Source organism: Medicago sativa, chromosome 6 (assembly GCF_051527215.1).
Source record: "Medicago sativa cultivar Bolivia chromosome 6, Bolivia_mono, whole genome shotgun sequence".
Taxonomy (NCBI): domain Eukaryota; kingdom Viridiplantae; phylum Streptophyta; class Magnoliopsida; order Fabales; family Fabaceae; genus Medicago; species Medicago sativa.
Window position 1 is genome coordinate 40,984,972 of NC_140754.1, and position 14,217 is coordinate 40,999,188.

Sequence of the window (14,217 nt, forward strand, 5' to 3'; positions counted from 1 at the left end):
AAATAGTAGAAGGTCAAATAGTTCAACAGCAAAGATTTAATTTGGAACAACTCGAACGTGCAAGTTCTTCGGTGACTTTTCGAGATCAAAGATGAGATAACCACCTTCTTCCATCACACGTTCTCTGAAGAAATTGAACCACTGCCTACCCAAGTATTTTTCATAGCTTGCTCTTTCGACGGTAATGAGGCGACACTTATATTTTCTCTATGTCTGGTCATCAATGAGGGTGATTGTTACGCACTTTCCTTTCAGAATTATTCTTGACACCTCGTTTGGGAAATGTTTTCCTTGTTACATCGTTATCCAACAATAACTACGTAAATGTAGGATTACAAGAAATCATGGAATCCAAATTCCTCCTAACATGAGAAACACCAATATTGGAAAAAGCATTGTTATTTATCTAGAGAGAATTTATCAAGAATTGATCAAGAAAATGTCTATCTATTCCTTTTTTCCATTCATGTTTTCAAGCCACGTTGCAAGTTGGGTTGGGCATCCAAATATCTAACCCATTGGCTTGGAATTTATTTGAAAATAGAATTGACCAACTTCCTACTCCTTTCATAATTTGCACACCTTTAATAGAAAAGAGAATTAATTATATTCCATAAACTAAGTAAGAAAGTAACTCACGACAAGTTTGTCCTTTTATTTTTTTTTAAAAAACTAAATTAGTCCATTTAAATTGATATTGAGACAATCGAACTTGAGACTTTAAGTTGTAGCACACTCCAAGATTTCAAACTAACACCATCAAGCCAATTCAAGTGAATTCACGGCAAATTTATCTTAAAACATGTAATCGAAACCTAGCTGCATAAAAAGCTGTAAATGCACTTTTTAGTTCCCGTATTTATTTATAAATGAAATTTTGATCCTCTTAATTTAAAATCATTTTTGAGTCCTTCAATTTAAATTTTTTAATTTTGGTCTCAATTTAATTTTGGATCATTTTCTATGAGGTAACATTCATTTATGACGTGGTAGAACTTATTAGACCAAAATCGAATATGGATTTTAGCAAAATACGGGTAATAAACTATGCCGTGTCATAAATAAATGTACTACATCTTAATAAATTATACGAGGATCCAAATTTCAAAGTTAAATTGAAACCAAAAGAGTGGTTTTAAAAATAGTAGGACCGAAACTTAATTTTTTTAAAAATAGATGGATCAAATATGCATTTAAATCAAACCAAAATTATATTTAATTGAATGAAACTAAATCAATGAAACTAAAATATTGATAATCTAGGCGTTTAGAACTAAAGTATTTGTGTTAAACTAGAACAGTAGATAAAAATGTAATAAGGCCTAGGTTAGATGACGTGTTATAAGAGATTCCTCATGTGTTTGTGAATTTTCTTTGAAAATGTACATATCTATCGTTATAATAGTAAGAATTAAATAAAGAAATTTTGGCTAAGGATTTCTATTTCTTTATTACGTCAAATCAACAGTTATATTAAATGTATTGTATGACTCTGTTTGGTAAAATTAGCTGATAGCTGATAAGCTAGCTGATAGCTTTTAGCTGATAGCTTTTAGCTGATAAGCTAGTTGAAGTGTTTGGTAAAATTAGCTGATAGCTTTTGCTTTGATTAATAAGGGTAAATATGGAAGAAAAAATGAGAAGCTAAAAGCTATAAGCTCAAAAGCTACTTGAAGTAGCTTCTGAAAAATAGCTTATAAGCTCCTGAAATAAGATATAAGCTCGTTGTACCAAACAGAGCTAAAGTGTTACCAAACAGAGCTTTTTTTGTCAAATGAGCTTATAAGCTAAAAGTTAAGAGCTAAAAGCTCTTTTTTTGGGTTTACCAAACAGAGTCATGTCTTTATATGGTGTTCAATTTTTGAATCACAACGAGTTAAAAACCCGTGCGATATTTTTGAAAATCTTTGTTAAAAAGGGAAAATGAACAAATTAAGGAAAATACCGAAATAGCTACATCTTTATAAGAAATTACTGCCCTTCATAAATGTGAAAATCAAGCAAGCATATTGCACAGATTTCAGCTCTTTGTTATAAAAGGAAAATGAACAAATTAAGGAAAATACCGAAATAGCTACATCTTTATAAGAAATTACTGCCCTTCATAAATGTGAAAATCAAGCAAGCATATTGCACAGATTTCAGCTATATGTACCTTTCTAAAACATTTAACAAAGCATTATAAAGCTTTGTTGTAGGAAAAGAGCATGTTCTATTTTATTCAAGAGATTAGGAAAATAATATTATAATTAACATGATACTAATTGGAATCAATGAAGGAACCAACAATGTGCAGATTAACGTCACATAATAGTTAGGTTTATAAAAGAGACTGTCAGTGTCATAGACTAACCAAAAAGGGATTTTTGCCAATATTTACATCAGACAATATTAACAAAACAAATGGCATCTTAAGGTCAAGATAGTTTAGGATTACAGTCCAAGCAATGCGCCAAAATAGTAGAAGGTCAAATAGTTCAGCAGCAAAAATCTACTTTGGAACAACACGAACGTGCAAGTTCTTCGGCGAGATCAAAGATGAGCTTACCACCTTCTTCCATCACACGTTCTCTGAAGAAATTGAACCACTTCCCACCCAAGTATTTTTCATAGCTTGCACTTTCGGCGGTAATGAGGCGACACTTATACTATAAAAGGTATATTAGATTAATGGATTTAAATAACTTAAAAAAATTAATTTAACTTACAAAATTCTAAATACTTGAATATAAATCAATATAAATTTTATCATGAATTAAGAATACCTTTTTATGTCATTTTACATTTATCAGCTAGTTGAACCGCTAGTTTTACCAAACACTTCAACTAGCTTATCAGCTATCAGTCATCAGCTACAACCTATCAGCCATCAGCTATTAGTTATAAGCTATCAGTTATCCTCTATTTTTTACCAAACAGAGCATTAGCAATTTTTTTAGGGGGTAACAGTTATTTTAAAAAAAAATTAAGGGGGGTAACAGTTATTTTTGTCCTTTGTCGCAAAAGTTTATTTAATGTGAATATGTTTTTTTTTTACAAAAACAAAACGATATTTATTCTTTCAAATTGATAAAGTACATCAGATACAAACATTGTTAATAACGTAAAGAGTGAATCTGCGAACAAACTCACAACACCCAAGTTAATAGCATAACACTGCAAAATGCCTACAAATAATATGATAAAATCTAAGTCACCGAAATACCCATGCTTTCGGATCTGCAACGTTGATGCCCAAATCATTGATTGAATTTGTAATTGACTGAAGTCAATCTTTCAATAAGAACGAAATGAACACCACAACAAGACGTTAAATCAAACACCGCACAAGACGACGAACAACACAACGCCGTACTTAGACGATAAAATCACAAAAACACAAAAGGAAAAACTTGGAATCGAGTAAAGATTTCACTGTTCGAAGTGCTTATAAAATCCTGAATCAGCAACATCATACTGACACTACAGTCTCATCAAAGCTTCTTTGGCATAAGGATATTCCTTTGAAGGTTGTTCCCTTTGCTTGGCGTTTGTTCCGTGATCGCTTGCCAACTAAGGATAATCTGTTTCGTCGTGGAGTTATAACTTCTGAGGATAGATTATGCGCGGGTGGTTGTGGCTCGTTAGAATCTTCTTCTCATTTATTTTTACACTATAATATTTTTGGGGATGTCTGGCATCTAATCCATCGCTGGCTGGGTGTCTGTTCAATTCTCCCTAGTGTGCCTGCAGATTACCTCATTCAGTTTGGTTATGTTGGTGGTAATTGCTTTAAGGTGCGGCAATATATTTTGCATCTGATTTGGTATGCTACTACGTGGGAAATTTGGAAAGAAAGAAATAGTCAGTTATTTAATGGTAAAGAATGTTCAACATATCAGATTGTTGACAAGATTAAGTCACTTTCATATATGTGGTTGAAGGCGAAACTTCCTAACCTTTCTTTCAACTACCACAGCTGGTGGCTTAGTTCGTTCACTATGTTGGGCATAGGCTAATACTATTTCTTTCTCTGTTTTTTGTTTCTATCTTTCTGTAAATAGTTTGTGACTTTCATTCTTTTCCTGGTACACCTTGTGCTAAGAAGAACGCTTTGATTGAGCAATATATTCCATTTTAGCCTCTTCAAAAAAAAAAACCTCTTTCCAAAGAAATGGCTTTTGAGGAGTGGTTTTCAAATGGGGTTCCGAAAAGAAAATGTGTGTCGCTATAAACGTTTAAGCCGCTTGTAATATTGAATCTAAAAGACGGTTGTGGGAGGAAGTTCTAGTTGTTTGGAATAATTTTACGGTGGATTTGTGGTACATTATGAGGGACTTTAATTCGATAAGAAGGAAGAAGGAGAGAAAGGGCGAAGTAATTGGATGTGGGAATAGAGATGCTAGAGACATCAATAATTTCTTGGAAGCTACGGGGTTAGTGGATCTACCACTTGAGAAGAAAATTCAAGAAATAGACGTTACGTCTTCAACAGATTCCAAAACAACATGCATATATATAAAGTTTCTCAAAAGTCGCAGCAGATATAAAACATACATCTCCAAAATACACATGTCATAAACTCACCAATACATCAACATATAAAATCTCCAATCCCGACAAGTGGGTAAAATCTAAACAACATAAATCAATTCAAAATAACATAAAGAGTGACATCTTAACAGGTAAACAGAGGAAGCTCCCGCTATCCTCAAACAACTCACCAAGCAAGCTAAAAGATCACTCCTGCACGCTGTCTACCCATTCATACAAATAGGTAGGCGGTCAAAGACCATTGGAGTTTAGCTTCACATCAATCATAATCAACATAAACAAATGAAAATATAAGCATTTCAATCAACTACACAATGGATAATTCAACTTCAAAATTCATCAACACAAACAAGTCCACAACATCACCATTATGCAACTATCAACCACATCCAATCATCAAGCACATAAACAATTAGAATTCATGTATAATGCACATATACATGACACCTATATGCATGCGGTACCATCACCAACAAGGTCGTCACCTATGATGCAACAAAAACATCATTTGTAAGAGTACACCTCCTCTTACAATTCACCTATGTAAAAGTACATCTCCTTTCACATTTCTCATATGACTCGATATGACTATGATGCATGGACATACAAGCAAAGACTCAACAATGCAAATCACCTAACATATACATTCACCAACAACAATATAAAAGTACACCTCCGTTTACATTGATTAGTTCACCAACAATTGCATTATCAATTATTTACGTCCACACAATCAACAAGTCACAATCCAAATAAGAGTCATCATAATTATCAACAAACGTAACTGCAAAACAACAACTTCATACAATTTCTCACAATTCAAATAAGGGAGAAATTACATCACACTATGATAAACATCGTATTCAACACCTATCAATCATTCATACATCTTCATATAATCATATAAAGTTATTCGCAAAAGATTTGCAAAGTATTCGGCCTTAAAGATCATTTTCGACAAAGTTCGTCTATCATTTTACAACTTTAAAACAATTGAGACAATTGAAACAAAACCAAGTAAACAAGTTCTAGTGCCTCAACTATGTATACACTTAGATCACATATGAGTGCAGTTAAGTATACATGTGCGTTTCATCGGCCAACTACGACAGGATCATCAAAATCACAAAGTTCGTCTCTCTTTACCACTTTTCCAAAGGAATTTCATTTTCAAAGCAAAACAAGTTAAAACTCATTGAAAACAATCACAACCATTTTCAGAAATCATATAATCAGTATACAACCTTAACCCCACCCCTTTTCATTGAGAAAACAAGTTTTGGAAAATCGATGTTCTTGAAGTTTTCGAAAGTTTGAGGATTGATTCATCAAACCAAGTTCAAATCAATTCAATAGATGTTTACAGAGGTTTAAAAAGCTTGATTACATTTAATTACATCAAAAGAATTAGTTTGAAATGGTCCGGATCGACTCCAAAACACTAAAACGACAAAATATGAGTTACTGCAATGTGCAACTCGCCATGGCCACTAAATCACTCGCCATGGCGAGCTGGACAAGTGCTTCACTCGCCATGGCCACCAGTTTACTCGCCATGGCGAGCTTAGACAGACAGCTCTTGGGAAAAACTCAGTTTTCACTCCAAAATTCCAATTTTGATTCCCCAATGCCCAAATTCATCCCCAAAGTTTTTCTAAACGTTTATAAACATAAAAAGGCACTCAAATCCATATAAAACTTGAATCAAAATATCATTCCAACACAAATCACCATTTAATCCATTTTTTGTAAAACTTTCAAAAACCCACACAAATTCACACCACAACTCCATGATTATGATTACCCAAGGTTTCAATCATCAACAACAACACCTCATAACAACAACAACAACATCAATTAAACATGAATTCATCAACAATCCATCAACAACAACATCATACTCCACCAATTTTGAGCAAAACACAAAGTATACACATGTATATATCTCTAGCATGTAAATTCAACATCAACACCTTGATTATCATGAAATTCACATACCCAAACACTACATCAAAATATGAGCACGAATTTCACCAATTAAATTCACAACAATCACTTTTCACAATTAAGCACTTATGGGTTTAAGTATAAAAGAGATTATACAAAAGATTATGAGAGAATACTAGCCCCCTTACCTCTAATCTTCACAAACTTAGCTTAGGCCTCACTTTAGCTCCAACCTCTTGAATCTCTACTCTTCTCTTCTTCTCCCAAGCTTCCTTTCTCTAACCCTTGTTCTTGCTCTTTCTCTCTCTACCTCTCTCAAAAGTTATGAGGAAATGAACAAATGATTCTATGTGACCTAATTTCCTCAAAACTAGAGTTTAAATAGGCTTCTCACTATTGGGCTTAACCCTTAAAATGTCTTAATGGGCCTAATACTCTTACGAACTAATTCACAACGTTTCTACCCACTTATGGATAAAAATACTCCATACGTTTCAAAATGAGTGTCGCTTTAGGCTTTGACACACAAATTAAGAAATGGAATGAAATAATCATTGGATATAACGCTTTTACTAAAATGCCTTTACTTTATAAGAAAAAGACAAAATTAAAGTTGCATTGAAAATTGTGTGAGAGAGAAAAGTTGGAGTATTTATTGAGGGTAAAGTTGGAAGAAAAAAATTAAAGTTGTATTGGAAATGTAAAGTGACATTCATTTTGAAACAATTTTTTTGGCTAAAGCGACACTCATTTTGAAACGGAGGGAGTAACGAATAGTTACCGACTCTTAATTAATTACCACAACCCACTAGTAACTTAGTAAAATTAATGGTTCCCACTTGAAACACTAAAAATAATCCTCACAGTGAAATTACTAATTTACCCTTGCCGCACAATGACCAAAATACCCCTAAGTCCAAAATGACTAAAATACCCTTCTAACACCGAATTCTAATAATCCTAACCAAAATGCATACAGAGACAATTAATCACGTACAAGCACATATAAACACATATAAAAATTAATTAAATAAATCTAACGAAAATCGGACTGTTACAATTGTTGTGTCATCATACTTTGTTGAACTCAAATATCCTTCATGCTTAAAATTCAAGTGATTTACATGGCTATGCTTCTTCATCCTATATGATTTTACAGCCTAGTTCCCCTTAAGTTTATCCCACCTTTACATTGGCCTCATTATAGCCCTAATAAAGACATTTTATCTTTACATGTATGTGCTTCAAGTTGTGGATATGCCCTTAATTATGTGTGGACGGTAGAAGCTTCTCAAGCCTATGACAGTGCTAGTTTTGATGATGTTTAGGGCAAATACTAACCTTATACAATCCACTTTTTACATACTTGATAAGTGCTAAAATAGTGTTATTTTTCATAGCACTTATCGATTTATTTGAAAGAAATCACTCATGAAAACCCCAAATTTGATAAAATTATTGTTTATATTAGTATAGTAATCCAGAAAGCTATTACGTCCAGTTTTCATACACTTTTATAGGTTTAAGACAATGACTACACCAAATACGGAGTAATGAAAGACGAGTGTTTCCAACAGTTATGTTTGTTCATCTAGCACACTGGATGCAGCCTATTGCCACTCATTCAGTTTGTGTGCACTATATAGAGTCATCGTTGTTCGTGCAATATTCATGATTCTTCATATTTTCGTCTGCTTAAGTTATGCACTATAAGAGGTAATTGCACAATCCATGATTCATGACCATTCATAAGGATCCATTAAAATATAAATTTTAATTTTCTATTGCGTTAATTTGTATGCCTCTGCAATTTCCCTTCAAATAAAACAATCTAATTATAATATTTTTTTATTTATCTTGTGATATTTTTTATTTATCTTGTGTCATTTTATTACCAACATTTTAGAGTACAAAGCCATAATTGCAAGGTCTATAAAATTACAATAAGATAATAAAAAAATAAAAATATTGGGTGCTTGTAGAATATATAAATTGAAATTACATAACATTCTAGTGTAAGTTATATTTCATAGATTTTTTTTTTCTAGTATACGGAATTATTCTTCCCTGCAAGGCATAAGTATACTTTCTTGGTCTAGTAAGTATACTTTCTTGGTCTAGGACTCATACAATCATCAGTACAGTCCAGTTAATCTACACCAATTGTTAACGCACTCATACTTGCGAAACCCGTCATTTTTTGGACAATCATCATCAGTTTCACATTTAACAAATGCTGCAATAGAAAAAGAGAATAAAATAATGATATTAAAATAAATGGTCTTGCTAACGAGTGCATTAAAGGTATTGGTTAAGGAATCCCTTAGTAGAAACTTTGTTTTGAAAATACAAGTTTTTGCTTTTGTTTTAGCAATAATTACTCTGTTTTTTTATGCAAACTTACTTATTTTAGAACTTTAATCAATACTCCAAAGTCACTCGTTAACATTTCCCTAAAATGAAATAAAAAAATTGTTTGCAAACTAAAAACTAAAAACTAAAGAAGGAAATGTTAAAAGGATGAAAAAAATAGCTCACCGCCATCAACATTCTTTATAAAAAGAAAAAGGGAAAGAAATAAAATCATAATATACACAAACTTGAGTGTTTTATCCATATTTTTATTTCTTTGCATGTAACAAATATGATCTAATTTGATGATTTTATAGTATATAGAGTACATCTTGTGCTAAAAACAATTAATATTTTTTAAAATAATTATTAAACGTCTATTAAGTAGATTCATGTGTTATGTTTGTTCCTTTAACACACTTAATAGAATGATAACATAAAAAATTTGTTAATCGATCATTAGAATTAATTTTTTAATTCTATTCAACCTTTGATGATAGAAAGGGGAAATTTAAAATAAAAAATATATATATTAATGCATAATCGGAGTCAGAACATAATTATGTACACGTACAACACGTTTTAGGATTTTTTATATACTAAATTATATTATCATAGAGAATGGGTATAAAGTTTTATACTTGCATGATTTCTTTTGCATTGTCTTTTACATAAGTTCTTTGATTCATATTGTTATACAAAGGTGCGTTAGCAGATCAAGATTTATGCGTCGAAAACTATATCTTTTATGAAAGATGTTTCTTATTGATGCTTTTTTGAGTTCATAATTTAAGTCGTCCCTAACAATAGTATATTTATATACAAAATAATGTGGTATTTATTATTAACAATTTTTTTTAAAATTTGTTTAGTTTTTTAAAAGAAATATTACAAGTGCAAAGAGATCATTGTAACACTTTGAATTTCGATCCACGATGCTATCCGTTGATTAGTTCTGAAAAATGCCAAATCACCCATTTTTGTATAAGAACGCAACACCAATTACTATTCACTAGATTGTTGACCCGTGCGTCGCATGAATTTATTGTTAAAGGATTGACGTACAAATAATAAAATGCAATATATAATTGGTAACGGTGAAAAAAAAACAGGTGATAATCTATAGTAGACAAAATAAAACACTTCATAAAATGTATAAAATCTGAAAATATTATAAAAGAAAATTTGGTAATCCTATCAATTATTCGGTAAAAGGAATATGAAAAATTTTAGTACATTGACATGTAGTTTCATCACACATTGTGAAATACTTTCTCATATACGACGTTAGACGTCACATTGGTATCTTCACCATCTTCATCAATGATCAATATCTTTAGTCCTTCTCTGGACGTAACTCTTGAAACAGCAACATACAACTGTCCGTAAGAAAATACAGGTGTTGGCAGATATACACCAACATGTTTAAGCGACCGCCCTTGACTTTTGTTAATTGTCATTGCAAATTAAATGATATAGTCAAAGGAAATTGTCTTCGTTGAAACTTAAAGGGAATCCTCACATCTGAACGCAATAGAGATAGCCTGAATACGAAAACCTGATCACCAACATTACTTTCGGAAATGACCCTCCCCTCAATGACGTATCTTCCCATCCTAGTGATAACTAATCTGGTTCCATTGCATAATCCATATCGTGTATCTATATTTCTCAACAACATAAATGACACACCAACCTTTAACCTTAATTGGTGATTAGGCAGTCCAGAAGCAGTGATGGTGTTGAGGAATTCGGGTGTATGAACATCGTCAATATGATCACCGTTTAAGTTACACTGCATATATAGGTGAATCATAACTCAAATAAACCTTCTCCTCACCTGGAACCATGTCCAACAAATAGTCGTTGATCTACTTGACTATGGAATTTTTTGTTGTCAATATAACTCTATTTTGAAAGTAAGTTATGTCACTCATGCTCTCCAAGATGTTAGGATACGTGCTTTCAACAATGGCAGCAAGAGGATCTCTATAATTAATTCTTTTTGAGCAACTGTTCCATAATTATTAATACAATTAAATTGATGATGATATTATTAGTTAAAAACAATGATCACCAGTAAAATAAATGACTACTTATATAACAAAACAAAAAACCACCAAGGAAAGGTGATTCTCACCTCAAAATTCATTCACAGTTGCACAACTTTGCTTGCAAAGAAAGAAATAATAAAAGTATGCATAGGAAATAAAGGCTAAAAACAGAATAAGGTTTTGAATGAAACAAAATTCAGATTAAGTTCAAAAAACATGACATTACACGGCACAGTCTGAATCCTTAGATAATAGACCAAGAAATTACAACAAAAATAAATAGGAAGACTGCCAAAATTGGTGTAAACATCTCAAACTAAAAACAACAAACGCAGAAAGGATATTCCAATTCTCAAAAAAATATGCATATCGATAAAATACATGTTAAATTAGAATACCAGTTAAGCAGTGGTATGAGAGGAAGGTTGTAAGGTCACGTCCTTCCATTTGCAAAAATCAAAATATTAAAATATATGATTCCAGAGAAACACGGTTCAGGGTTTGCTATATATAGCTGAGTTAGCATGGAAATTAGAGTAGCCGAGTTTGCATGGAAATTAGGGTATTCTGTTTGTAAACGTATTGAATAAGTGTACAACAACTTGTCAAAAAAAAAAGTCTACGAAAACAATAGATATATACAAATGATGACACAACATTATAGGAATGAAAAGCTAATCAGTGAGGAGAAATATCAGGGATTGCTGCATTTTAGATGGACTTTGTTAGGTTAAATTGGTGCGCTGCATTTTAGATGGAATTTGTTAGGTTAAATTGCTGTTAACCTAAAGCAGCATTTTAGAGGGAAATTATTAGGTTATTAAGTTGTTGCAGACCTAATAAAATTAATAAATAAGGATAATAATAATATAGGGTAGCCGAGTTTGCATGGAAATTAGGGTATTATGTTTGTAAACGTATTAAATAAGTGTACAACAGCTTGTCAAAAAAAGGTCTACGAAAACAATAGATATATACAAATGATGACACAGCATTATAGGAATGAAAAGCTAATCAGTGAGGAGAAATATCAGGGATTGCTGCATTTTAGAGGGAATTTGTTAGGTTAAATTGATGCGCTGCATTTTAGATGGAATTTGTTAGGTTAAATTACTGCTAACCTAATGCAGCATTTTAGAGGGAAATTATTAGATTAAGTTGCTGCAGATCTAATAAAATTAATAAATAAGGATAATAATAATAATATAGGGTAGCCGAGTTTGCATGGAAATTAGGATATTATGTTTGTAAACCTATTAAATAATTGTACAACAACTTGTCAAAAATAAAGTCTACATAACAATAGATATATACAAATGATGACACAACATGATAGGAATGAAAAGCTCATCAGTGAGGAGAAATATTAGGGATTGCTGCATTTAAGAGGAAATTTGTTAGGTTAAATTGTTGCTAACCTAATGCAGAATTTTAGAGGGAAATTATTAGGTTAAGTTGCTGCAGACCAAATAAAATTAATAAATAAGGATTTTAAAAAGATAAAATTATTAATTGGTAGAAATATATTCATTTACGGGATAAAATAAATGAAAAATCCTCTTTAAGTAAAATTCATGAAAGTAAATGTTATAACAGGACGAAAGAATAATGACAATAATAGTAAAAGACAGACTGAAAAAACGACAGATTTAACGTGATATTGTTTACCTGTGTCTTTGGTAAACAAATACCGACTGATTTTGATTATAACAAGAAGGACCAAACCAGAGATCCTAGGACATGTTGTGCATTTTGTTGTTGTGCGTTCATCAAGTTCGTAGGTTGCTTAACGAACAGGACGAGACCGTGTGGCGTCTTTCGACTGGTTTTAAGAAATTAAGTTTAAATTGCAGAAACTTAAAAAAAAGAAAAAGTGCAAATGCAAGTGCATTAAAAATAAAGGTGGTCCGACAAATGCTTTACATACATTTTTTGTGACTCTTTTCTCTTGCGCATGTACATTGAGTGTTTTTAGAATTTTGTATATGCGATTTGCGACCCGTTCTCCCTATGGAAAACTATTATTTATACATAGGAAATACGTGGAAAGAAACTAGTCCCACAATCAACACTCGAAAGAGATTGATGGATAAATGATTAAAATAAATTATTTAGATGAGAGAGAATGAGTGGTTAAGAGAGAGATAGGAACAATGACACCAATGGCACAAAAAGCCAATGACACACAAGTGCTACCCCCGAAAATACATTCTACATTTTCCGGGAAGCATCAAATGAGTGTAATCTCTAATTTCTGCACAGATCGTTTTCCTATATGTAATCATCACGTCTTGTTGTCCATAATCATCAGCTTTTCCTAATAAAGAGTATTCTAATTCAGATCTGGTTCAATTTTTGTCATTTCCTTTTGATTTGTATCTATTTCTCAATTTCATCTGCAATGACGTTCGGCTAATGTTTCGGTAAAATGCAAAATCATGTTTACAAATTTTGAGTTCCGGTTGACTAATCAATACCATCCTTGCGTTTTTATATCAACAGAGATGCAGGAAAACATAGACATTCGTTGTTAAGTTAGTTAATATTGTGCTACATTAATTTGGCTAAGCATCCATTGACATTCGATTTGTTTTAAGAGAATTCTTAGACATTCGTTGTTAAATATTCAATGTTAAGTTAATTAATATCATCCTTACGGTTTATGGAACACACATTTGTTAGTTTCTTTTTCATAAACATTGATACCAGAAATTCTTAAAAAAACGTTTCCGGGAAATACATATGTGGGGGTGAACTCATCTGGATCCAGAAATGTTGCAAGTGAGGGTTGAAAAAATGTGTAAAAAGTTAAATGACAAAAAAGGGTAATATAGGAATTTTTCGATAATTTGTAGGGTGAAAGGACAAACATAGGTACAGGGTAAAATTTCCGTCATATTACACATTAGGCCTTGATCGATAAGCCTACCAGACTCAAGACTACAAAAAATACATTATAATTATGAATCAAATAATTTAATAATTAACTTACATAATGAATTAGCTAAAGATAATGAAATACGACTTAATCTCTCTCTATCATTCTCTCCAGTTCAGATTTTGAAGGATGAAGAGTAATCCAACCAATGCCCAATACTCCTCTAATCCTCGAGCTAAAGTTCAATTTAGATTCCTATTAACTTCCAGACGTATAATATCAATCGGAGTACTTCTTAAGCATCACATCTTACGCCAATCTAGATTCCTATTAACTAATATCTGAATTTAGTATCGTATTCGGGGTTCATCATTCTCAATTTTGAATCATTCCATCTTACTTCAGTGGTAACAATGTACCTCATCCTACTTTTTGGTACCCTTTCATTAATCC

General features: G+C 32.0%; 1 long non-coding RNA gene across 1 annotated transcript; it reads right to left on the bottom strand.

Annotated features, from left to right (window-relative positions):
- Window positions 1–8,432: 8,432 nt before the first annotated feature.
- Window positions 8,433–9,148, bottom strand: LOC146915163 (uncharacterized). The gene is made up of 2 exons (XR_015014491.1): window positions 9,019–9,148; window positions 8,433–8,716 (listed from the first exon to the last, which is right to left on the bottom strand). It is a non-coding gene; the product is annotated as an uncharacterized LOC146915163 (long non-coding RNA).
- Window positions 9,149–14,217: the final 5,069 nt, after the last annotated feature.